Source organism: Armigeres subalbatus, chromosome 3 (genome assembly GCF_024139115.2).
Source record: "Armigeres subalbatus isolate Guangzhou_Male chromosome 3, GZ_Asu_2, whole genome shotgun sequence".
Lineage (NCBI taxonomy): Eukaryota > Metazoa > Arthropoda > Insecta > Diptera > Culicidae > Armigeres > Armigeres subalbatus.
In genome coordinates this window covers 203,230,248-203,255,093 of record NC_085141.1, presented here as the reverse complement: position 1 = coordinate 203,255,093, position 24,846 = coordinate 203,230,248, and the positions used below count along the sequence as shown (strand labels likewise).

At 38.0% G+C, this 24,846-nt stretch overlaps 1 protein-coding gene across 5 annotated transcripts in view; it reads left to right on the top strand.

Moving 5' to 3' along the window:
- LOC134226812 (dystrophin) overlaps positions 1-24,846 on the top strand; it is a 156,236-nt gene that overhangs the window by 107,740 nt on the left and 23,650 nt on the right. The gene's annotated exons all lie outside the window — the stretch shown is intronic.

The window sequence follows — 24,846 nt, the reverse complement described above, 5'->3', positions numbered from 1 at the left end:
AATTAACGATGATTTTATTATAATTACTTTTATTAGTATTAATTAGGATAAGCATCATTAGGACCTAAGTTGTCTGTTGATGAATCAAACAATAAAGAACAATAAAGAACAATTCAAATGGGGGTTTCCCGGCAACATTAAAAATTGAATTTCTTTCGGGCATAGTTCAACGCTGCACATATATTTTCTGTGGCTCATGATATGGTTGAAGCGTTAACTATGCACACATAAGAAAATGTTCTTTCATTTTGTTTTCTATCGAGGAATATGCCAATAGATTAAAGGCAAAAATATTGAAAAAATTTAAAATTATAAAACGTGTTTTGAAGTAAGAATCCATATTTTTGTCTGTCGCGGATTTATGTGTACAGTCGCGGATTTCAATTTACTAGTCGCGGATTTTGCGGATTGGAATTCGACTAGTTTGTAACAGCCCTGCTTTTAGAGCTGAAAAAATTGAAACTTTTGATGGGTAAATATGCTCAATATCTTTTACCGATTAAAAGTTATAATCGTTTTTCTGTCAAAATAACATTTTTTTCAAAAATTGATATTCCCGGTTGGAGCAGACCAAAAAAATATTTTTTTACAGTGTTGTGAAAACTCATATGTGAATATGTACATTATGTGGAAGATATTGATTTGGAAAATGTATTGGAGGTAACCACTTTCCCTTCGATGGGACTCGAACCCATGACCCTACAGGGTTCGAGTCCCATCGAAGGGAAAGTGGTTACCTCCAATACATTTTCCATATCAATATCTGCCACATAATGTACATATTCACATATGTGTTTTCACAACATTGTAAACACACTGGGACAGAGCCGCCTCGCAGCTTAGTGTTCATTAAGCACTTCCACAGTTATTAACTGCAAGGTTTCTAAGCCAGGTTACCATTTTTGCCGCGCGTCTTACCGCACGGCTAAGGAGGGCCCCCCTTAACCCCCCCGGGTGGTTTAATCCCCGGAAATAAGCAATTAACTTTGATTGAACCAAAGAATTATGTTTACACGGCATTTGAAAGAGCAATTCATATTCTTTATTATGTCAAATAATTGGAAATATGGGGAATGACGGCTTTGGCAGGGTTTGTTCTATTATTGGCAGGGTTTTTTTTATGACCGACTAGGCTCAAATTTGGCCTAAACATTCTTTGCATTTCAAAGAATATTGTGGCCAAATTTCATAAAATTTGGTCGACAAAAACCCTCCTGCCAATAATAGAACAAAACCTGCCAAAGCCGTCTTTCCCCCTATGTTGTTTTTTTTTCTTCAAATGTTACCAATTTTACTAAAATCGATATTCTTATAGAAAAACACGCATTTTGAAAAGCCCCAAAATTTTTCAGAAAGTGACATTCGTGAAAAATGAAAAATTAAAAATCTACACCTATAACACTTTTTATAAGTTTTATCATTATCACCGTATTGCAAGATTAACGAGAAAAGATGCATGTTCGGCCTAAAGTACACTTTAGAGAAAAAAAAATCTACTAATTTGTTCTGGATACTTGGGCCCTTATTATAGAGTTATCGAAAAATAGGGTGGGCCATTTTATAAAAATGTTAAATTCTATTTTCTTTTATTTCGCGGAATATTGACATAAAATGTTCTACAAAATTGAAGCGCAGCTTTTTCCAATCAACTTTGCCATATAAACTTTTTATGTAGCTCTTAAGCTCACTTGTTTAGAACAATTTTACTTACCAGGATTAGGGTGTCCCTCAAAAAACAATATTTTTGGTGTGCTTATTTCCTTTTTTATTTTTCACGAATAACACTTTCTGAATAACACTTTCCACTTTTGCCAGTGAAGATATATCAGCTTCCACACTGATATTCTTCCCTCCCCCTTCATACGGGAGCTTGGCAGAAGGAAGGTCGTGTGATATGTGCCATCACAAATATTGCCCTCCGCTCGCTTTCAAATCGACTTCTATAAAAAAAAACATTCTTCATGCCTGCTGTATCCTAACGGGGAACTATCAATTCTATACTTTCGCCTCTAATTCTATCATGAACACGTGTTTTGCTGTTACAACTTCGTCTGTATCTTCTTCCGTTGTCGAGTTATATCAATTTACTTGAAAAAACATGACTTAAGTAAAATTGTTAAAACATGAAATAAAAAAAAGTAACGTATCTCCAATTTTTGCCTTTCTCGTACAACTAAGTTGTACCGAAAGGCTATCATTTCACTCCAAAATCGAACTTTTGATAGAAGTCCAGGAGACCCACAGTGTTATATACCATTCGACTCAGCTCGATGAGCTGAACAAATGTCTGTCTGTCCGTGTGTGCGTGTGTGTGTGTATGTGTGTGCGTGTGTGTGTGCACAAAATGCCATAAAAAACATTAGCCAAATTTTCACATAGAAACTCTTAACCGATTTTCTTGCAACAAGTTGCACCCGACAGAGACCAAAAGGCTGTTGATCACTATTGAATTTCATAATAATTGCAAATTGCAAAAAATAGATAATATTAAAATAGTGATGAGACATAGTCACATAGAACAATAATGTGTTATGAAAAATGCCTTGCATCTATGAATATTTTATTCGTAGCTTCCCATTAAGAGTTTCATCGTACTATAAAGATGCTCGTGTTGCACGCATTTAGGCGTAACTATGCTCTTCGTTCAGTTTCATAGTACTATGAAATTGTCCGAAAGTCTAAATTCGAACATAGGAAATTCGAGAAACTTTTGGCAGCGCCATCTGTCGTCTACTAGTGTAAATTTTCTATCATAACATTAGACGGTGTAACTGTTTTGCCTTTCTTGTACATCATCGAGGTGTAAGCGTAAAGGCTACATTTATTACCTTTTTGCGCGAGAAAGGCGCCATCACCGCTAGGTGGATTAATCTGGGTTTTTTACATAATAAAGAATATGAATTGCTCTTTCAAATGCCGTGTAAACATATTTTTTGGTCTGCCCTAACCGGAGATATCAAGTTTTGAAAAAATGTAATTTTGACAGCAAAACGATAATAACTTTTGATCGGTAAAAGATCAAAAGTTGCATTTTTTAGCTCTAAAAGTTAAGCAGACGATTTTTTCGAGAAATCTAAAACAAAAAAGGGCCCTCCTTAGCCGTGCGGTAAGACGCGCGGCTACAAAGCAAGGCCATGCTGAGGGTGGCTGGGTTCGATTGCCGGTGCCGGTCTAGACAATTTTCGGATTGGAAATTGTCTCGACTTCCTTGGGCATACAAGTATCATCGTGTTAGGCTCATGATATACGAATGCAGAAATGGTAACTTGGCTTAGAAACCTCGCAGTTAATAACTGTGGAAGTGCTAATTGAACACTAAGCTGCGAGGCGGTAATGTCCCAGTGGGGGATGTAATGCCAATGAAGAAGAAGAAGAAAACAAAAAAAGTAGATGAAAATACTCAGTTCAATCAAAGTTAATTGTATTCCGGGGATTAGGCCACCCGACTTGGACATTAATTTACAATGGAAAACTCGTATGTGAATATGTACATTACATATATGGAAGATAATGATTTGAAAAATGTATTGGAGATAACCACTTTCCCTTCAATGGGACTCGAACCCACGACCTTACAGTACGCTAGACTGATGCTTTGACCAACTAAGCTACGAAGGACCTCGGTCGGCCTTCGCAACTTAGCGGATACTGAATGAGCTCGAGATTCCCAAATTGGACGCATAGTCACATCACTCGTAATCCATTTGTCAAGCCAACACTTCCAAATGTGTATAGCACACGTTCACATTAGAGGAGCGTGAGTATTTAGAATGTCCGGCGGCTACACACATTCTTCACAGCAACTGTACTGATCAAGTGAGGTTGTGTGCGCTATTTGCCAGTCGGTCGTCAAGCTCAGACCCGATCGTATTGCGTAGGCAAAAGCACGCAACTCAGGTTCAGTTGGCTTGGCAAATGGATTGCGAGTAATTTGACTATGCGTCCAATTTGGGAATCTCGAGCTCATTCAGTAGCCGCTAGGTTGCGAAGGCCGACGGGGGTCCTTCGTAGGTTAGTTGATTAAAGCCCAAGTCTAGCGTACTGTAGGGTCGTGGTTCGAGTCTCATCGAAGGGAAAGTGGTTACCTCCAATACATTTTTCAAATTATTATCTTCCACAAAATGTACATATTCACATATGAGTTTTCATATAAAAAATACTATTTTTTTGAGGTACACCCTAATCCAATTAGGTAAAATTGCTCTAAATAAGCCAACTTGAGAGCTACAGAAAAAGCTTTTTCAGCAGTATTTATTGGAATAAGCTGCGCTACAACTTTGTAGAACATAACATGTCAGTATTCCGAGAAATAAAAAAAAACTATTTTTTTTATGTGATGGTCCACCCTTTTTTGACCCTTCCTTCGGAAGTGTCTATAATTTCACTTTGTATGCGTTACGCAGGTATTTATTTATTTATTCAGACTAAGGCCGAAGTGGCCTGTGCGGTATATAAGAGTCTTCTCCATTCGGGTCGGTCCATGGCTACACGTCGCCAACCACGCAGTCTACGGAGGGTCCGCAAGTCATCTTCCACCTGATCGATCCACCTTGCCCGCTGCGCACCTCGCCTTCTAGTGCCCGTCGGATCGTTGTCGAGAACCATTTTCACCGGGTTACTGTCCGACATTCTGGCTACGTGCCCGGCCCATCGCAGTCGTCCGATTGGTGTGTTACGTATTAATCTATCAAAAAATCACGTGAATTATTAAATAAAATTTATGGTATTTGAAACAAATTCACTTTAATATTGAAAATATAATTATAGCAAATGGTATGATATGGAAATATGCCTATTTTTCTAATTTGTTTCAAAGTAGTAAATGATTTAAATGGAGTAACATATAAAAGCATGTACAAAAAAATCTTCTCAGAAAAGCAAAAACGTAAAAATTGAAAGGGATTTCAAAAATTTCTTCAGTGGAAGCTGGATAGCAAATGTGAGCATGTTTTGAGACACTAATTGACCACTTATATGCATGAATGTGTGCGTATGTGTGCAAATTCTGAAATTTACTACCATATTAATCTCACTCATTTTTAAGGTATTAAACAAGTTTAGTTTTACCAAATGAGGCAGTCATAAGGCGAAATATATATTATTATTGAACGCTATTGAGTTTCGCTTAGATCAATGACTGATTTAGTTAGTTCTGGATTAATTAATATCGAGGTCTCTGGAAATTACGAGTACAATATATGCAACCAGCGTTACGATAGTTATTAACCATGTCACAATAGCTATTCAAACCGACGAGCGCCTTATAGATAGGCAGCATGAAGTACAGTACGTTATCATTCGTTGAGTTGTCACTCAACCCATGGCATCCGCCTTTGGGTAGGCAATTATTTTGTCACTTTCACGGCAAATCGCCGTGGGAAGCTGAGTAGTTTTATCTCGTTTTAAATACTATAGTCTGGAAAATTTCCTTATAACTAAGGAAGGGTCGAAATCTCACTGTAGGTGGATTAATCTAGGTTTTTATAGCACCATAATGGTGGTCTTACTATTTCGAACAATTTTGTAGAACAACATTTTTTCTAAGAAATATAGTTTTGGTGTAAAATTCATCTTTCCGCGTAAAACCGTATCCTGTGCCATAGTGCAATGGAAAGCAATTTGCTTTGTTTCTTATTCTTGTGATTCTTTTCTGCAGTGAGCACGCATGTTGACAAAAAGAAGCGACGAAATTGGTGCTGTATTTTTTTGTATCGCGATGAGATGAATATATGTTCAGTAAGATGGAGATCGGAACAGCTCCCCTACTTAAAAAAACAATTTTTTTCGTTAAAAACTAATTTTTGATCTAGTGTGATCTAGATGTGGGACATAGACGAGCTCGGTGGTTTAGTGGCTACCGCTTATTCTTATAAGCAGGAGGTCGTGGGCTCAATTCCAGGCTCGTCCTTTTCCCACTTTGTATTTCTAATTAGATTCTTTCTGTGTTTCACATTCTACCAAAACGATTCCTACTGCTATAACCTCCCACACTAACAATTCCAAAACCTCCCGTGACACCTATGAGAGCCGTAGAGTTCTCTGCATCTTTCTTTAGTAGGTATCCATCCTTCCCCTTCCGCATCATTCGCAAGGACGTGGCCAGGGCAGATTTCGTCTATTGGAGTGTGCATTGCTTCCATCTAAGAGATAATGATTAGTCCCAAATCAATATGTGATAATGGATGAAAGTGGTTCTACTCTCATACAATAGTCCAGACTTGTACCTCCTACGGATTTGTGCGAATTGCTCAATGTCAAGTGTGGGACACCCCTTTTTACACATGTTTATTTTTAAATAAATGAACCAGTACTAGTAGTATTCGTGATCGTCATGTAAAAACGAAAACAGTTACATTTTCATTTTCAAGAGACCAAATGAAAATGTAGCGGGCTCCCAGTTATCTGTCACATTACAAGTAGTCAAGATGGGGATGTTGCCTTATTCTGAAATCTAAATTTCTAAATAGTTTTGATAGTTATGTGCAAATACCGATGATTAGTCGATAATAAGATTATATTGCTCCTGATTTTCGAAATAGAAGTAACATTATTTAAGAAGAAACAGATTGTTTACAATAGTTTGATGCACTTTTATCCGTGAAAATTGGACGGAATGCCTTTCATTGTTATTTTTTTCTATGAAAGCGGGAGAGAATAGAATATAAATATCACGTGACCTCTATCAATAAAAATGAAAATCTCAGTACTGAAATGAGCAAATGGAGCAAGCTGGTCAAACTTTGCTAAACATTGTTAATTCAACCCTTGAATCAACACAAAAGAATTGGTGACGACCAATGCAACATAGAAAAAATATCCTAAATAAATAAGGTGTACCTATTAATGTGGGACAGAGTACACTCTGTAGACCCACTTTATCGTTATATTATCAATTCAGTAGAAAACCGAATTAGCCGCCAGCGAAGTTGGATTTTTCTCACAATCCATACGTTAAACCTAATTTCGGAAGTGGTGCGCTGTATAGCGCATCACCAAATGAGAACAGCACACTACTTCCGAAGTTAGATTTAGCGTACGGATGTTGAGAAAAATCCAACTTCGATAATAGCCCATTTCGGTTTTCTACTGAATTCATAATACTTTAATTGCCATTTTGAACCAATCGAAAATGTACGTTCAAAACATGATTATTGACAAAAAAACAAACAGGGTTGGTGAACGTAATGGTCATTAACCTTTTTGTTCACTACTTTGCATTTCACCCATTTCAATTATGGAAGGAAACTAGCAGTGCTACGGTTTGCTCTAGAATAGTGAGACTAATCGTACAGAGCTCTTTTGTTGTAATTTATAGTGCTCCAGATGTACGTGACATGAAATTAAAAAAATATGATAGGGTAACGGTACCAATAGTGGAGGTATTAGTAGATTCACAAAAGAAAATATTTTTTAAAAATAGATAATTATGGGAAATTTACAGCTTTAATATCTTACCTAATAGATAAACTAATAAATTTGCTAACAAAAATGAGATAGATGTCATTTAACATCAACAATTACCAAATATTGCTTGCACCACTATGGGTACACTGTTCCTTTAGTGGAGGTAAAAATTAAAGTTGGTTCCCATAGTGGTGCTATCCATTGGTTTCTTATGAGACTCGCCACTATTGGTACAGTTGTACCACTATAGGTGCAAGGGAGTCAATTTTTTTTAAGGAAAATCATTGTTTTCAATAGTTTTCCAAGCGAAATTTTAGGATAAGTTGCATTTAACAGGATATTTAAAGCACGACGCATCAATTGAAACAATCGTAAAGTGTATAAATATGATAAATTTCATTGAAACCCCACTACCTCCACTATTGGCGCTACCTCCACTAAGGGTACGGTTACCCTGCTTTCGTGATTTGTTTTCCGAATTCGGCGATTACTTTTGGGTTTCGCGTAGGAAAGATTTAGCTCAATCGCAAAAAAAGTGAACAAGAACAGGTCATGGTTTTCCTGTTCTGTTTCAAAAAGTTGAGAAATATGGCCAATATTTTTGCAATCTCTAAACAAAGCATGTTAGGAATTATGACCCTGCATATTGAATAAAAACTTAAAATATTGATAAAAAACGAGTTTATTGAAAAAAAAAATAACAGATTAAATCACCTAGCGGAAATAGTGCCTTTCTCGTGAATTACAGTAAAATTGTGCTTTGGTCAAACATTTTCACGATTTTTTTGTTTGCTCATGGTAAGAAACAATAGACTTGTGCTTGCTTCGTTATTGGCTCTGATAATGTATGCTGCCAACTACAAGTTTGATATTGCTCAGATTTGTCGTATCAAACAAGCGTCAAAAATTATTCTGGGTGGCCCACAACCGAAGACATTTCCCTAAACATGAAAAATGAGCAATGTGAGTAAACTTTAAAAAAAATAGTTTGTATTCGAAAGTTATTTTTTATGTGCATCGTTTCCACTTGCTCCGCATAACGGTGAAAATTGAAACACTTATACATATGGTATATACAGACTTAAGCCAAATTTGCCGTATTCAAACCAAAATATATGTATTCAGTGAGAATCAAGATATACGACGTTAATAAGCTGACTATACCACAATGTAACAAGCGTAATTTTAAAGGGCAAAATTAGAGAGAACCACACTTCGCACTACTACTGCTGGTGACCCCTTGGAATACTTTCCGTTTTTGGTAATCAACCTTTGCACATGAAGGTTTCGTTCAATATCCGACCGTCCGAACACAGGTAATATACTTCAAAAAATATCGCAACGATAGGCAACTGCGTCCGATTATTGCGGTAGTGATAAAAACAAAACAACATAGGTTTAGCACTACTGACGTAATATTTAAGAAACTAGAAGTAAAGTGAAAAATGGTTGAGTACCTAAAATAAAAATTTGGAAGTATTGGTGCAATAGAAACATTCATTTACTATGTTTTATTTATTACAACATTGATTAATCACCTTCGATGATTTTTTCTTATTAGTTCGCCAGGAAACCTTGATCAGCTGGCAGCAGAAATGGACAAATGGGGAGTTGGGTAGATGGCTGTATTCAATTCGCCCGCAGGTGTCGAAGCGTCCATGGTTCAAAAAATTGAATTTGGGGCGAGACTTCATTCGAACCATGTGTCGTCTAATGTCCAATCACTACACTTTAAATGCACATCTTTTTCGAGTGGGGCTCTCCGAAAGCAATCTCTGTGTTTGCGGTGCAGATTATCAGGACGTTGACCATGTCGTGTGGGCGTGCGAGGAGCATCGTGGCCCCAGATCTGCGCTATCTGAACATCTTCGGGTCCGAGGAAAGCAGCCGAAGCCTATTAGGGAAGTGTTGGCGGGTCTTGATCTCGAATACATGTCCCTTGTCCACCAATTTTTGAAAGTTGCTGATGTTAGACTGTAATCGTTGTCCATTCTCCCCTTTTACTGTCGTTATCCCTTTAGAATGTCTACCTCTTGTTGTCTACCGTTAAACCCCATTCGTATGTCTTCCTCTTGTTGCTGTCTCCCAAAAAAAGTTTGTCTCGTTACAGATGTGAAACATTGCCAAGGATTTCAACTGTGTGGACATCAGCTTTGTAATTAATTAAGCATCCTATATTCCCTTCCTTTCCTATTGTTTAATTGTATTGCCTAACCTTGACCAAACCGCGAGTCTTTCGGTTCCCCAAAATTAACATTAGAGTATAAGAAACATAAAAAATTGTATTCAAAAACATGATTCCGGCTCCATAACGCCTTACGGCAAGTGAGCCTTCCAAATAAACGATAGTTAAAAAAAAACATAGATTAATAGTAGGGTAGTTAATAAAATCGACCATGCGTCACCACGCCCACACGACCCATCCCTCCGGAAACCTGAGGCGTCAAAAAACTGACTGAACACAGACCGTTTTAGGTTTGTATTAAAATAAGGATGGGAACACTAAACTTTTCATTTCATTGATTCAAGGATGTTATCGATCATTTAGTAATTTGCGTTCGATGATTTAGTAGTTTGTCAATAACTCATTCCAGAAGCGGAATTTTAAAATGTGTTGTATGGTGGACTTCTAGTGCGAAGGTGGATGGATCGTTTTTTGAAATTCAACTAATAATGGAGTTATAGCGCTAGTTGCAGTAACTTAAACTAAATTATTGGAATTTTGTTAACATTTAGTCTAAGTTATTGATACTATATCTATAACTCCGTTACTGGTGGAATTCAAACAGCGAACCATTAGGCAGAGTTGTAGAAAAACCTTCGCACTAGAAGTCCACCATACAACACATTTTGAAATACAGCTTTTAGAATGAGTTATTGACAAACTACTAAATGATCGAACGCGAATTACTAAATGATCGATAAAATCCTTGCATTGATTAGGTACTATAGCGCCTTCCCACAAAGCTCATGCGAAACAAGATCCCACATAGCTAAAATCAACACTTAGTTAATCGTTCTAACAATCAGTAATAGATACCAATCTATTTCGTAGTTTTCACGCAACAATGCTGGTGTAAAAGGTAGAACAGACAAATTCAGCATACAGTGAAGCTATTTGCGTATAGTTTGCTGCCCATCATCTAAGTTTCGCAACCTGGAATAAATAATATTGAACGACCAATGCGATACCCGTAGAGTTAAAGCTCATGATAATTACACCCAGTCATAAATGTTTACTCCTTGGTGATGCCAGTGGGGAAGCGCCACCGTCAGTACAAAGGAAAATTTTACCTCCTCATACCAGTTCTTATACATACCTAAAACGGCCAATCAGTCCCTATTCAAACCTGCCCAAACAATCGGAGCACACCCAGATGAGAAACAGAATCCACTGAGTGTAACGAAGCCTTTCTTTAACCACCTTATTTCTTTAGTTTGCTGCTGTCGGTGCCGGTGTTTACATTAAGATCAATTTTCCAGTATTTTTTTCGGGCAAGAATTGCGCATAATATAAAGTTTTTACTTCAGACTAGTGACTAAATAAATAAAGTGAAGTTTAATAAGAATCCTATCAACATTTCGGGTTGATCCTATGCGGAATGATGTTAGAAAACTTGTATTTAGTTGCGCTTTGAGAAGAAGTAAAATGACCGGAGACCCATAGTGTTGTATACCGTTCGACTCAGCTGGTGATGTTTGAATGTGTGTGTGTGTGTGTGTTTTTTTCTTCCTGAGCAATGGAGGGGGAATCTGCTCAACAGGCATGCTGGGTTGTCCAGGAAGTGCGGAGTTAGGGGCCACCTCCAACACCAAACGAGGGAGGCAGGACTACATCCCCGACCCGCTAAACCGTTTCCATTGCCGCCAAGCCCATAGTCCCTTGCAGCACTGAACATCGTGACTTGCTTTTTTTTAGACGAACACCATGGTATCGTGCCAGCGCATTGCCGGCTTTCCGGGCGGCCTTACCACGCCCTATTTTCTCGGAAAGTGGGAAGGGTCGGCTTCACGCCTGCTTCCCTCTGCATGACTGGTATCAAGAATGATTATGCCGCGTGAACCCCAAATTGACCTCTCTGCGATAAGACCTATTCGCCAACACACAGAGGGACTTGCCGACGCGGTGTCTACCCCTACCCCAGCCTTGACGAGGACCTCTTTCCGTCATCGGGCTCGGAACCCGCCCGGTTGACCGACGCCGCGAAAGCGACGATACCATGTTGTTCTTCGCGCGGCCACTTGTTCGATAAAAGGATCGAGTTCGACCACAGGGCACCGGTATGACCCATGAAGCCGACTCCGAACCCTTGGACCACCTCTTATTTGCGCCTGAACTAGCCATTCCTCGAGTCCACGAGCCACCTTCTGTGTAGCTCCGAGACGATTTGGAGAATAGCCGATAAAACGGCGTCCCAGCCAACTTCATCTTTACACATCCTCCGGACTATGTTGTCCGGGATAGTGTCCAGACCACATGTGGCAAACATGTGGTCACGCATTGTGCGAAAACGTGAGCACACGAACAACACGTGTTCCGCCGTTTCCTCTAAACCTGCGCACACCGGATACTCGGGCGAGGCCGAGTGTCCGAACCGGTGTAGATACTGTCTGAAGCAACCATGGCCTGTAAGGACCTGGGCCAGATGGAAAGTGATTTCCCCATGGAGTCTCTTGACCCACGTGCACTGTGATTTTGCAGCACGCTTAAACGCCGGGCACTTCCAACCCTCCATGGGGTGCTTGCTATTTGCAGCTTTGCTGGAACAAATCAAACAACTGGGAGGGTTCGTGCAGCATTGTGCCTTATGTCCCTCCAATCCGCAGCGTCGGCAGAGCTTGCTTCTGTCAGGGCCTTTGCAGTCCCATTGCTTGTGCCCCGGTTCCAGGCACTTGAAGCAAACTTCGGGTTGCTCGTATATGCCCACAGGGCACACCGACCATCCCACCTTGACGCTCCCTAACTTGACTACCTTGGAGGCGTCCGTTGCAGATAGCCGAACCAATGCTACCTGCGTCTCTGCCGGAGCTTTCTTTAGCCGAACGGCTGCGGTGGGCGTCTCCACTTCACACTGTCGCCGCAGTGCCGTGACGAGCTCTTCGACTTCGGACTTCGGTCTTTAACCCTTAGATTCACCTCCGTCGTGAGTGCCCTCACCTTGACCGCCTCGCTTAGGATTTCCTCCGCAAACTTCTTGTACGCGGCGCCCTTTTGCGAGACGCCCCGCTTCAGCTCGAGGATCATCTCGCCCGTCCCGGGTACGTCTTATTCGACGTACTTCGGCGCCGGGTTCACCGAGCTTGACGTCACTTCTCATCGCCTTCAAGACGTCCGAGTACCTAGCCTCGTCCGTCTTGATGACTAGGGCATCGCCCCTAGAGCGATTGGCGCCTACCCTAGACTTCTTGCTACCCTCATTTGCCATGGCCTTCTTTTCGTCCCTTGACGTTTTCGGTTTCCTCTTGTTCTTGACCAAGGTCCAGGAGGCGTCATCCCCCTCTGTTTCCCTGGTCTGGTGCGGCTGAGAGCTCTCAGCCTGGCGTAACCCCTTACTACCGTCTTTTTTGGGTGGAAGGACCTTTCCAGGTCCTTTCTCCCTTGGTTCTGAAGGAACCTGCCCGGGGTTCAGCTTCCCAGCCCCACTACCCTTGTTCGGGGTAGTAACCCTCCGCGTTTTGGAGCGGCCCCCAGGGAGCTTATCCCCTGGAGACTGTCTCCCCCGCTCCGTTGGAGCAGTCACCCCCGACGTGCCCACGAATACTTGAGCCTCAGTCTGAGTAGACTTTGGCACCACCGTCTTCGCTGGCACGCCCTCGATTCGACCTTGCCCGAGTCCACGAATCCTTGGGCCTCAGTCACGTCGATCGGTTCAGTAGTTTCCGAGTCTATAAGGTTCAGACAGACAGAAATTCATTTTTATATAGAAGATATAATAACAAACAACAACAGAAGTTTAAAATCCGTGTCTCCAAGATCAATCAGTTTCACTTGTAAATAAGACAGATTTAAGAGCAGACTATTACTGTGGAGTAAATAAAAAAGGTTAGTTGTAATTATTATAAAAGAGTTGGTTAAAAAAATTATAAAACTCTGAGAACTTTTGGTACATGTTTTGGAGTGAATCCCGTAGAAATGTTTTATTTTGAAACCCTTGTACTTTATTTAAAGTTTTATTTAAAACTTTTGGTAGAACTCTTCGGAGAATTTGGATGAAAGTTTTTCCTCGAAGAAATTCTAGATAATATTCTTCAGCCCATAGATGGATTCTGGAAGGAACGTGAGAAAAGTTTTTTTTTTTAATATTTTGGAGTAGGATGAAATTAAATTTTAAAGTAAAGAAAATTAAAGGTAAATCATAGCTAGTAGAAATTGAGTGTGAGTCACTTTATTTATTTATTTATTTAGGAGCAGGGATAAGCTCTCTTGAGTTGAATTCACTAAACTCTTACTCAAGAGAGCACAAAACCTGCTCATCTTTTCTACCAACAGAATAATACATTCCTAAATGACAGATTTACCTTATATCTAAATACATCGAAATACACTTGACAATTTTTTTGTCAATATTTTTTTTATGCAATATTTTTTCAATGCAGCGAACTCTAAAATCCTTCCATAATCAACTAATTTATAGAGTAGTACTTAATGTTTTTTTTTTAAAGCATAAATATGGCAAAAAAAAGTTTTCCGAATGATTCAGCTGCCTCATGGGGGTGTCCAATCTACCCCGTTACCTTCGCTAGAGTAGTTAATACTTGATTATTTTAAAATGGTTCTAATTGATTAAAATTTCATCATTGCAACCTAATACATAACTGGTGGTTAATGAGTAACAGAATCATGTAGTTGTTAAAAATCTGACGTATATAGGGTAAAAAGCCCAATAGTGGACCCCCTAGTAGCGAAATTTTGCTCTTCCTGGCATAAGGAGTGGAAATTTTCAAAATATTAATTTTGTGTGTTATCTAATATCAAGCTCTGCATCTCCTCTTCACGATACATACATAAAACACTCAAATACACGTTATTAATTGAAATTAACATTGTAAAGTCGGACTAAATATGCCCTATAGTAGACCCCCTGGGGGTCCATAATAGGAAATTGCTTCCCTATAGCCGACACTTCATTTGATTTTCATGTTTCGTTTCGGTACGTTCTTCTTCCCTATTATGGACCCCCCAAAATATTCCTATAATGGACACTCTTGTGTTTATTTTTTATAGAATTGTAAAAAATCAACTAGTTTTACTTTCCATAGCATTTTCAATGCATGTAATCAAATCATAGAATTGTAAGGTACGTTCTCCCGATGGAATTTCATAGCAAAATGTTTCCATTGTGCTGTAATAATGAAAAAAATGTCTGGAGGGTCCACTATTGGGCACTTTACCCTACACAGGGTGGCGACTACCTGGAAAAACCTGAAATTATCAGGGAATTATTGACAATCAGGGGAATATCAGGGAAATCGAGGAGCAATCAGGAAAATCAGCAAGCGAAAAGCTGAACGTGTTGTATTCATATGGGTTCTTCTTAATTTTAAATGAGCTATAGACAAGCTGTCGTAAAGTCGCCCAGGGCTGAAAACCTAAAAAAAAGACAACGACAAAACAACTCGCCTTACAACTGTAAAAGAAGCATCCCGTAAACGTTTAATATACCTTCTCTTTCAAGCGCAGTAGAAGGATAGAATTTGTTTCTAGTGGGCTTGGGCGGAATAAAACTGGGGCAGCTTAGTATTCATTAAGCACATTAATTGCGAGGTTTCTAAGCCAGGTTACCATTTTTGCATTCGTATATCATGAGGCTAACACGATGATACTTTTATACCCAGGGAAGTCGAAATAATTTCCAATCCGAAAATTGCCGGCACCTGGAATCGAACCCAGCCACCCTCAGCATGGTATTGCTTTGTAGCCGCGCGTCTTACCACACGGCTAAGGAGGGCCCCTTCCGAAGGAAATATTTGAAGGAATTCTTGGGAGAATTTCCAATGGATTTACTGAAAAAAAAAATCGAAGTAATTTCTAGAGGAAATTTAAAATAAAATACTGAAAAAAATCCAAAAGAATATAATTTCCAAAGATATTAAAGTAGAACTTTCCGGAAGAATTCCAGAAAAAAAATCCGAGGGAATGTCTGAAAGAATTTCTAAAGGAATTTCAGAAGGGATTCCTAAAGAAAAGTATTTTCTATCTAAGGAAATTTTCAAAGAAATTAATTGAAATCATGGAGTTTTGAAATAGTTTCTGATGGAATGCCTTAAAGAGTATGTGAATAAATTCCTGAAAGAATTGCTAACATATTCCCTAAAGAATTTTTTGAAATTTTTACAAAAAAAATGTCTGGTGAGTATTTTCCGTGGAATTCTGGATGAATTTCTAAGATAACACCTTGATGAGTTTTTAAAGGAAATTCCCAGGAAATTTTAAATATTGGAAGATGTTATTCTTAGAGGCTTTCCAAGTAAGCTATTTAACAATTTTCGGTAAAATACAATTAAAATTTTGTAATGATTGAAACTGCCTAAAGTGGTTTAAGAAAAAAATAATGCATTTAATGCTATCAAATCTTCATAGTTTCAGAATAGGGTTCCCAATTTTCCCGGGAAACGGTAAATAAAATCAAAATTTCCCGGGATACCGGGAAACAAGTTTTAGCGCTTTAAACAACAGAAATGTACTCAAAATTATTATCAAAACTAAATGTTGGGGCTTAGATTATTTAGCCTTATGTTTTAGTTGTTTTGAAGTAGATTTTGCTGCTGCGTTTTCAATGTTGAAATACATTACAAAAGCAAGAAACTTGCCAATTTATTTTTCATATAACTTGGTCTTTTATTTGTTTTTATTACAATGAAATGCAAAATTATTCAAGTATGCCGTATACTTTATCTCCATGTTGTACAATAAAATTTAAGTATTCCTATCTTTTGATAGATTCTTTAAGAAGTCTGAGAAGTCAACAACCAATCTATTTTAGCCACCTCGAAATCTTGTCCGATTTAACTAAACATTTTATGAAAAGCATATCTCATCATGGAAAAACGATTATGAGCTGACGCGTTGAATCGCAGATATTTTCCGAAAACATGAATACGATAAATAAAAACACGAAATATAGACTTGACCGACTTTCACAGCATATAATTGCTGAGAATGATAATAAGGGCTTTCAGTGGCCTCTTATAAACATATATTTGTTGAAGATTTTGTCTAGACCGGCACCGGGAATCGAACCCAGCCACCCTCAGCATGCTCTTGCTTTGTAGCCGCGCATCTTACCGCACGGCTAAGGAGGGCCCCAAATCAGTACCTTACATTAAGTTAATAAAACTAATATTTGTATCAAATAAAAAAAAACCGTAAAAACATTTCCCGGGAAATTCGGAAAACTAAAGTTCATATCCCGGGAATCGGGAATCCAGGGAAATTCCATTTCCCGGGATGGAAGCTCTATTTCAGAAACAACATTTTAAATAATTATTCAGTTAACTGAAAATAGCTGAAAATTGAAGCGATCAATCAAACCAGGAGCAGGAGCAGAACAGCCATGTGTGCCATTAGTTGTCTCTTTTGCTGTCACGTGTCGGTTTTCTGCGACCGATTTAAAATCGTGAAGTTTCCATTATTTGAGTTTATAATGGCAATAATCGAGTTCCTAGTTTATACTTTCAAAATTATTTATGCATTTTATTTAATATAAATAAAGTAATCGGCACCATGTATAACTTAAGACCTTGAAGCTGCTCTTAAATGTTATTTGAAATTTATTGAAATCCTGGAAGACCTGGAAAAATCAGGACATTTTTATTTTGAAGATGAGTCGCCCCCCTGATACACTTTACATCTGTAAATATTGATGAACACTTTAGGGTGTATATTGTATATTGCCCCTTGTCCCCCTATACGTACTTTCATGTTGCTCCAAGAAATGTGTTTTCCTCAACACCAAACTAACTGCGGTCAAATTGAGAGCACACATTTTTTCGTTCAAACAATATATTAACTGATTTCAATCTTTTCGTTAATTGTTTGAGTCAGTTTAGTTCGGTATAATTTGGCATAGTTTCTGAACTTACTGTGGAAAATGGACAATATTGGTTTCGGAAGCACCAATAATTGATCTAACCCCATCGGCGTCATAAATTGATGATATATTTACATAAAACACGATATATAACCGGCTCGACTGCGTCTCCATCATCGCCATGACTCATACCGCATATGGTTCTTAATTGTGTATAAATTTAAGTCTCGAATTATGGCAACCATGATGAATATACATTCGCGTGGATCAGCACATAGTATGCAGCGAAATTTTACAGGGACTCGTAAACAAAGATACCCACGTGATGTACCACTGAGTTTTGCATCATTGTATTGCTCAACGGTGTTCATTAATATTTCTAAAACATTGTGCATGTACGGACGTACCTAAATATTACTTTTCTAACATGAATACAATCACTTCTAATTTTCTACACTTGGCTCGCTTTTCAACTAAGCATGTCCCTAATTGTTAATTGGGATCTTGATTGAATATGTATATTGTATGACAAGTACACAAAAAATACAATATGATCAGGGCGTCGAGAATGCTGCCCATCAGAAAACATCCTAGACAGGGGCCGAAAATCTAGGGTTGACAATCCTACGCTTTTGCTTGCAATATTTAACGGAGACCCCAATTATTTTCACGATACAAAAGAGTTGTATTAGTAGGTGAGGGAAACAGCATCATAAATATGGATTTACAATGGTTTGTAATTCTCACTCAATCTCACTTTTGGAACAAGTAACCCAGCCCAACGTCAAAACTTGTCTGGGACTGCATTTTTTCACACATTACTCCGTAAATGTGTACTGGGTTCCAGGACACTGTGTCATTTGAGGTAATGAAAAGGCAGACAAGCTTGCGAAACGAGGTTCAAACACACAGTTAATTGGCCCTGACGAAAGCGAGAAAACAAAATGGGGGCCGGATGATGCGTTTCTATTTCACCCGGCAAGGGATATAGGACGTCAATTTTAAAATGCTTATTAAAACGTTAAAACACAGTTTAGCTGAAAAAAGTTGGATTTTTCGGGTTAGAAATTTAATTTTCTTTTAAATAAGCAACACGAGAATAGAAATATTTTGATTAAAAAAACATGTGTAGATAAATAGTCTAACATGTAGTTTTTCAAATTTCCAATCCTACTAATTAAAAAGTTTTCAATATATCACTGTTAATAACATTTTAAAAGCATTTTAAAATATACTTCCTATATTTCACCATGTTGAAATACAGTGATTTCACGCACACGTCCGTCTCCGCTAGATGGCAACAGCGCAGCTTCGTCAAAGCGAATTGGCCCAGAACCTTTCTGCGGTACATCATACTTACTTGATACTTGATGGGCTACAGCTCTTCGATGAACCTACGCCGAATGGAGTATCCTTCTCCACTGGACTCGATCCTGAGCCAATCGCTTCCAGTCGTCCTGAACATTGAGCGCCCTCAGGTCAGTATTGTCCGCAGCACCTTACGCTCGAACACTCCGATCAGCCTCCTTTAACGTCAGCGTTTCATGGCCGTATAAAGCCACCCTTCAGAGTAGTATACAGCGCGAGTTTTGTTTTCGTTTGCAGACTACGGGACTTAAGCTGGTTACGAAGTCCGAAATAATTCCATTGTACAAGGCTAGGTATAGATTTCTCTGGGAAAATACGTGTCTTAGGTTGTTTACTTGACAAATGGTAAACAACCTACAAGATGCGAACACATAGTTAATAGTAATCAGGAGTATACCACAAAAGTTCAACTCAATGGACGCAGGACGCCCCAACAAAAAAAAAACTCAGATATTTGGACTGCAAATCATTGAAAGGTAGTAGGTTTTATTAACTCAATTATACCGGACTGGGAAAATACGCGTCTTAGGTTGTTTACTTGACAAATGGTGAACAACCTACAAGATGCGAACACATAGTTAAGGTGAAGGTGGGTTGAGTACCAAAACAAAACTTTGAAAGTATTGGTACAATAAAAACTGTCATATACTGTAGTAGTATTGGTGTCGTATTTATAAAATACAAAGAATATTAGTAGGGTGGTTCAAAAACGACCCAGCACCACCACGCTCACTCGATTCCGTCCCATGCTCCGAGTGTCCTCCAAAAACCGATTTGAACAAAAACTGGTTGAGCCGGTTCAAGTTTATATGAAAAATAGTATGGGAAACTGAACCTTTTCCTTTTATTACGCTGGCTAAAGTGCCTCCCCTCCAAACGCTGGCGAAAAGAGAACCCGCATAGTTGAAAGCAACATTCCAGAGACTTCACTGAACGAAAACCGCGTCGCAGGAAAGATCCATTGATTTCGTAACGCAAAAATAGCATTTTATACCCCACTCACCCCCATGTCACATTTTTTGTTTGAAGCATCTGCCCCTGGTGCGATAGCGTAGACTAGACTAGACTAGAAGTATCTGCCCTGGTGCGATAGATATCATAGACAAATTCTGGGTACATATTTTGTTGAATTGCACGTTTCACTGATGCCTTCTGAGATTCGCATCCTCGATTAAAATCGACTCCCAACTATTGGAACGACCATTCAAAATGCATTGTCTATGGAGTTAAAGCTCTTGAATATTTCATCCATATGGTCTCCCCCCTCGCCATCGCCCAATGACGGAGTGCCAGAATCAGAATAATGTTAAATTCAAGCTCGCCATATCAACTATCATACAAACCTGAAACGACCTGTGCACGGTAAGCTTCTATTCAAACCATAATCATCGGATGACACCCAAATTATAAATCATATTCGACTGAGCGTGGCGGAGCAAAATTATTTTTTGAACCACCCTAGTTATTAGTTTGCTGCTGCCGGTGCCGTTGTTGACGTTCGCTCCGCGGTCAGTTTTTAATCGTTTTTTTCGGGCAAAAATAGCAGTTTATATTAAGTTTTCGGTTTGAACAAGTGACTGATTTCGAAAAGTGATGTTTAATTTGCATTCCATCAACATTTCGGGCTGCTCATGTGCGGAGAAGTGATTAAAAACTTGATTTTTTCAGTGCCCTTTGAGAAAAAGTGAAGTGCAGTGATAAACCCACCAAATCGCGAACGGCTAATAAATTGGCACGAAACTGCTGATTTAGAATATTATTCGAGCCGAAATAAATAGGACTCTTTGGATAAACATGTTCATTATCACGGGAAGTGAATAAATATGCTGTGAACAGGTTAGTAATTTGAATATTAAACTTTTGTTCGAAGCTGTTCGATGAATTCGAATGTTGGTGGGAGAGGAGTGCGGGAGGTGTGGGGTTGACCCGTAGAGTGTCCGGTGCCATATTGACGGCCATCGTGTTACTCTTCCAACTATGTCCTTAATAGTAATCAGGAGTATACCACAAAAGATCAACTCAATGGACGCAGTGGTTCTACGCCCAAACAAAAAACTCAGCCCCTACAAGTAGTCAATGAGATGATGTGGTTAGTAGTAGACTCATCCGTACTCCATTATTTTGACGTTTTAGATTTGAATCACTTTGCGTTATCATGATGCCCACTGAATTTTTTTTCAAGCAATAGGTGAGACGCAATAAAAATATGTAGTGAAAAACGAATTTTATCAACTAGGCACGATCTTTGTTTATCTTCCAAGAGAGAGGAAAAAGTGTTCAGTTATAGTTGTTTTATCATAAACTACGAAAAATGACTCGACTCTAAAGTGATTTTAGTTTTCGTCTCATCGAATCCAAAAGTAGAAAAGATAGCAAGCACGCGCGCTGTTGCACTAGTGGGAAAAACAAAAATAATTCCTGTTGAATGGAACTTGGGGCACTTGAATCGATTAAGTCTCCATAAAACATGTTTAAGATTAACAAGTGAACATACTATACACATACACACAGACAGATATTTTTTAAGTTTTTCGAGCTAAGTTGATTGGTATTTGAATCATATTTTACGACCCTTTTATTATTTACTAGCAGACCCGACAAACTTCGTTTCGCCTAAAATAGATTTATTCTCTGATTAGTTCTCGAGTTATGCAGATTTTTTTGATTCATTTGTATGGGAGCCCCCCTTTCCAAAGAAGGGAGGGGTCTCGAACCATTTTAAGAACCTTCCCCGGCCAAAAAAACCTCTCCATACAAATTTCCACGCCGATCGGTTCAGTAGTTTCGGAGTCTATAAGGTTCAGACAGACCGAAATTCATTTTTATGTATATAGTTTTTCGAGTGAAATTATTGCCTTCCTTTTGTACGAGAAATACAAAAAAAATATTAAAAGTATTATTAAGAATGGAGTTTTTACGTTATATGGTTGTAGGGCTGATGCGATACATAATCAATGCACAATGAATAATTGAATGGTGGAAACATGACGGCAGGTGAAATGTATATGGCGACAGAGCGAGTGAAGAGAATTCGCGAATCCTACAAATAATTCGAACGATCATTGCATGGACTATACTACGTGGACTATGAAAAAATATAATTTTATACGACCTATCATAGCAAACAAGAACAGCTGTGAAAATTTATCAATCAAGTTTTAGTAGACGAATCAAATCTATATGTTCTGACAGATATATTGCAATAAATAGATTTGAGTTGGTGTAGATCGCATTTCTTCCACGGGATACGATAGTATCAACCTCAATAGGATCTTCTTAGGCGTTATGTAATAGGCATGTGCAACGGGTGTATTTCTTAGAATTGTTGATGGTTTACTGAAAAATGTCGAAATAAGTCAAACTTTTCGCCTGTAATTAATTACCAAATTTCAATTAAGGTACACTGGAGGAAGTGGAAAAGGAAAAATCGATAGTGCATGTTTGAATTAGTGTAAAACCAGAATAAATGATTTAAATGCGTTCAATCAAAATGGGCTATCAAAAACAGTCAATTTGGCACCAACTGTGCGGTAATTCATACCATTTTGGTTGCTTGAAATTTATAGGAATAGATTTTTAAATAAGGAGTTGTTTTTCCACTTACCCTAGTGGGATGGGGTAAGTGGAAAACCTATATTACCTTGACCTTCAATAGTGATGAGTAGTTACATATAACTAAAATTAATACGATAATCGCTCTGAGTATCTTTTGCGGAATAATTTCATTACCTTAACGGAATAGATCCTCAAGGAATTCTCATAATAGCTAGGGGAGAGCTTGTTTTGCCTTCTTGAACACAAATTGTACGTAAAGTCTATATGTTCGCCCCAAAGATGAACTTTTTAAAGGAAAATGGGACTTACAGGGTTTTGAACTAATCAACTTGGTTTAACGAATTGAGATGATGTCTGTATGTGCGTATTTGTATGTATGTGTGTGCGCAAAGCATATAAAAAAAATATTAGCTATTCTTAAGCACTTTTCCTTAACCAATTATTTATATGAGTCCAATCACCACTGGAATCACAATGATAACAAAGAAGGAACATATTAAGCTTCACAGCTATCGAAATAAACCATGGAGGGAAGAAAAAAAAAATGCGTGTTTAGAACATTATCCATTTCCCCCGCAGTGTTTGATACCTGGGGTAAGTGTAAAATCTTTAAATTATTTGCTTTCTTGGTACAAACCACTACCAATTGAATGGGATTAGTTTAATTGTATTATAATGGTCACCAGTGATAAAAAATAACTTGAAAAAGAACAATTAGTGCAAATAAGAATTGATTTTATGAATGCAAAAATCAACTTTTCGCGAAACCTAAAATTACAGTTCAAGCGTTAACCGTGTTAGTGTATGTAATATACAAATTTCAACATAGTATTAGTGTGAGCATCAAAGTATATTCTTGCATAATGTTATGATGTGGTAAAAACTGTAAAGTAATTACAATTCCAATTTTTCGAGTCGATTTTTACACTTACCCCCTTTTTCCACTTCCCCCAGTGTACCTTATTGATTTTTGATTGAATTAACTGTGTTACATAGCCAAAAACACACATTATTTTAATAATTATAAAAACAAATCTCTTTGATTGATCTCACTTCAAAAATCTTTATAGAATAGCGAAACAACCCATAATCTAGTACCTCAAATATAGGCTAGCAGTGTTATAAAGCCTGTCCACGTTAAATTTCGGACACCCATCATCCAACGCGATTTTTGAAAATTTTCATTAACCACTGAGAAGATCAATTTACATGACAGCTGAATCTCTTCGCTTTATGTGATTCTTCCAGCATATTTTCATTTTGTCCGAATTGATAAAATGGCTACAAATCATTTGGGCATTATCTCAGTGTCCGAAATTTAACGTGGACAGGCTTTACATTAATGAATTAATATTTAAATGAAACGGTAGCAGTTTTAACGTAATTTATTTTGTCAAACAAAGTAGACCACATAACTTAATATATAGATGCATAGATTCTAATGATAAGAAAATTATTTTGAGCTTTTTAGTGGAATGTTTTCACCTGTCATAAGACGAGTTTATACAATCCCATTGAATTCCACCCCTTAAAAATAGATAAATTATTATACCTACGCATAGTATAAATAGTGTAAGCTGCGATCATTTTCTTCAAGTCGAGTCAAGTACGAGACACTGAAGACGGCCTTACCGTTGAGGTCGAAATACGTATCTGTCAAGATACAATTAAGTGGTGGAATTCAATGGGATTGTATAAACTCGTCTTATGACAGGTAGATTCTAATGTTCATATTAAACTATCTGTGTTATTGGATGGGAATCTTTCATTCATAATTTTTCTAAGGACTTGTTTCGGTATATTGTTAGAACAATTCTCATACAGCTTTTGTTATATATTTGTTATATATACCCATTCAAGTTTTCTAAGAGCAAAAAGTTAAAATTGTAGTGTTATAAATAAAATCTAACATAAACATCAAACGCCAAAGTCATTTGATTTTAAGCCGCGCTGATACATAATAATGTGAATTATTATTTATCAAGATAATTTGTGCATCTTAACAGGGTTTTCGGGCCCTCGACATCTCAATCTTGCCATCTGCTCATCGCAATATACGCAAATATGTTGGCCCGACGAATACACTAATGTTTCTAGAATACCTCTGTAATACAAATTCAACTAACTGATCTAATAGCTATACGTTCTTTCCTATGTGATTGTTCTAGAAACTAAAAATTTTCTTAATTAGACGCAAAATATTGTTACATTCCAAAATGTTGAGTTCTGTTTTGTTTTATAAATTGAAACTATATTATGGATTTGGGATTTCATTTACTTGAGCATTGGAATGCGAATGAACATGACCGTTACAATTATTTCTGTTGTCTCTGTATACGCATTCATACTGCGCCCAGCAGAGAAACCGTGCAGTGAATATTGACACTAAATCCAAACTTGGTCCACAATCAGGGTTTTAGTGCCAGGCGTGAGCAAACAGGAGAGTGAGAATAAATGAGTATGAATTCAAACAAAATAAATCTGACTG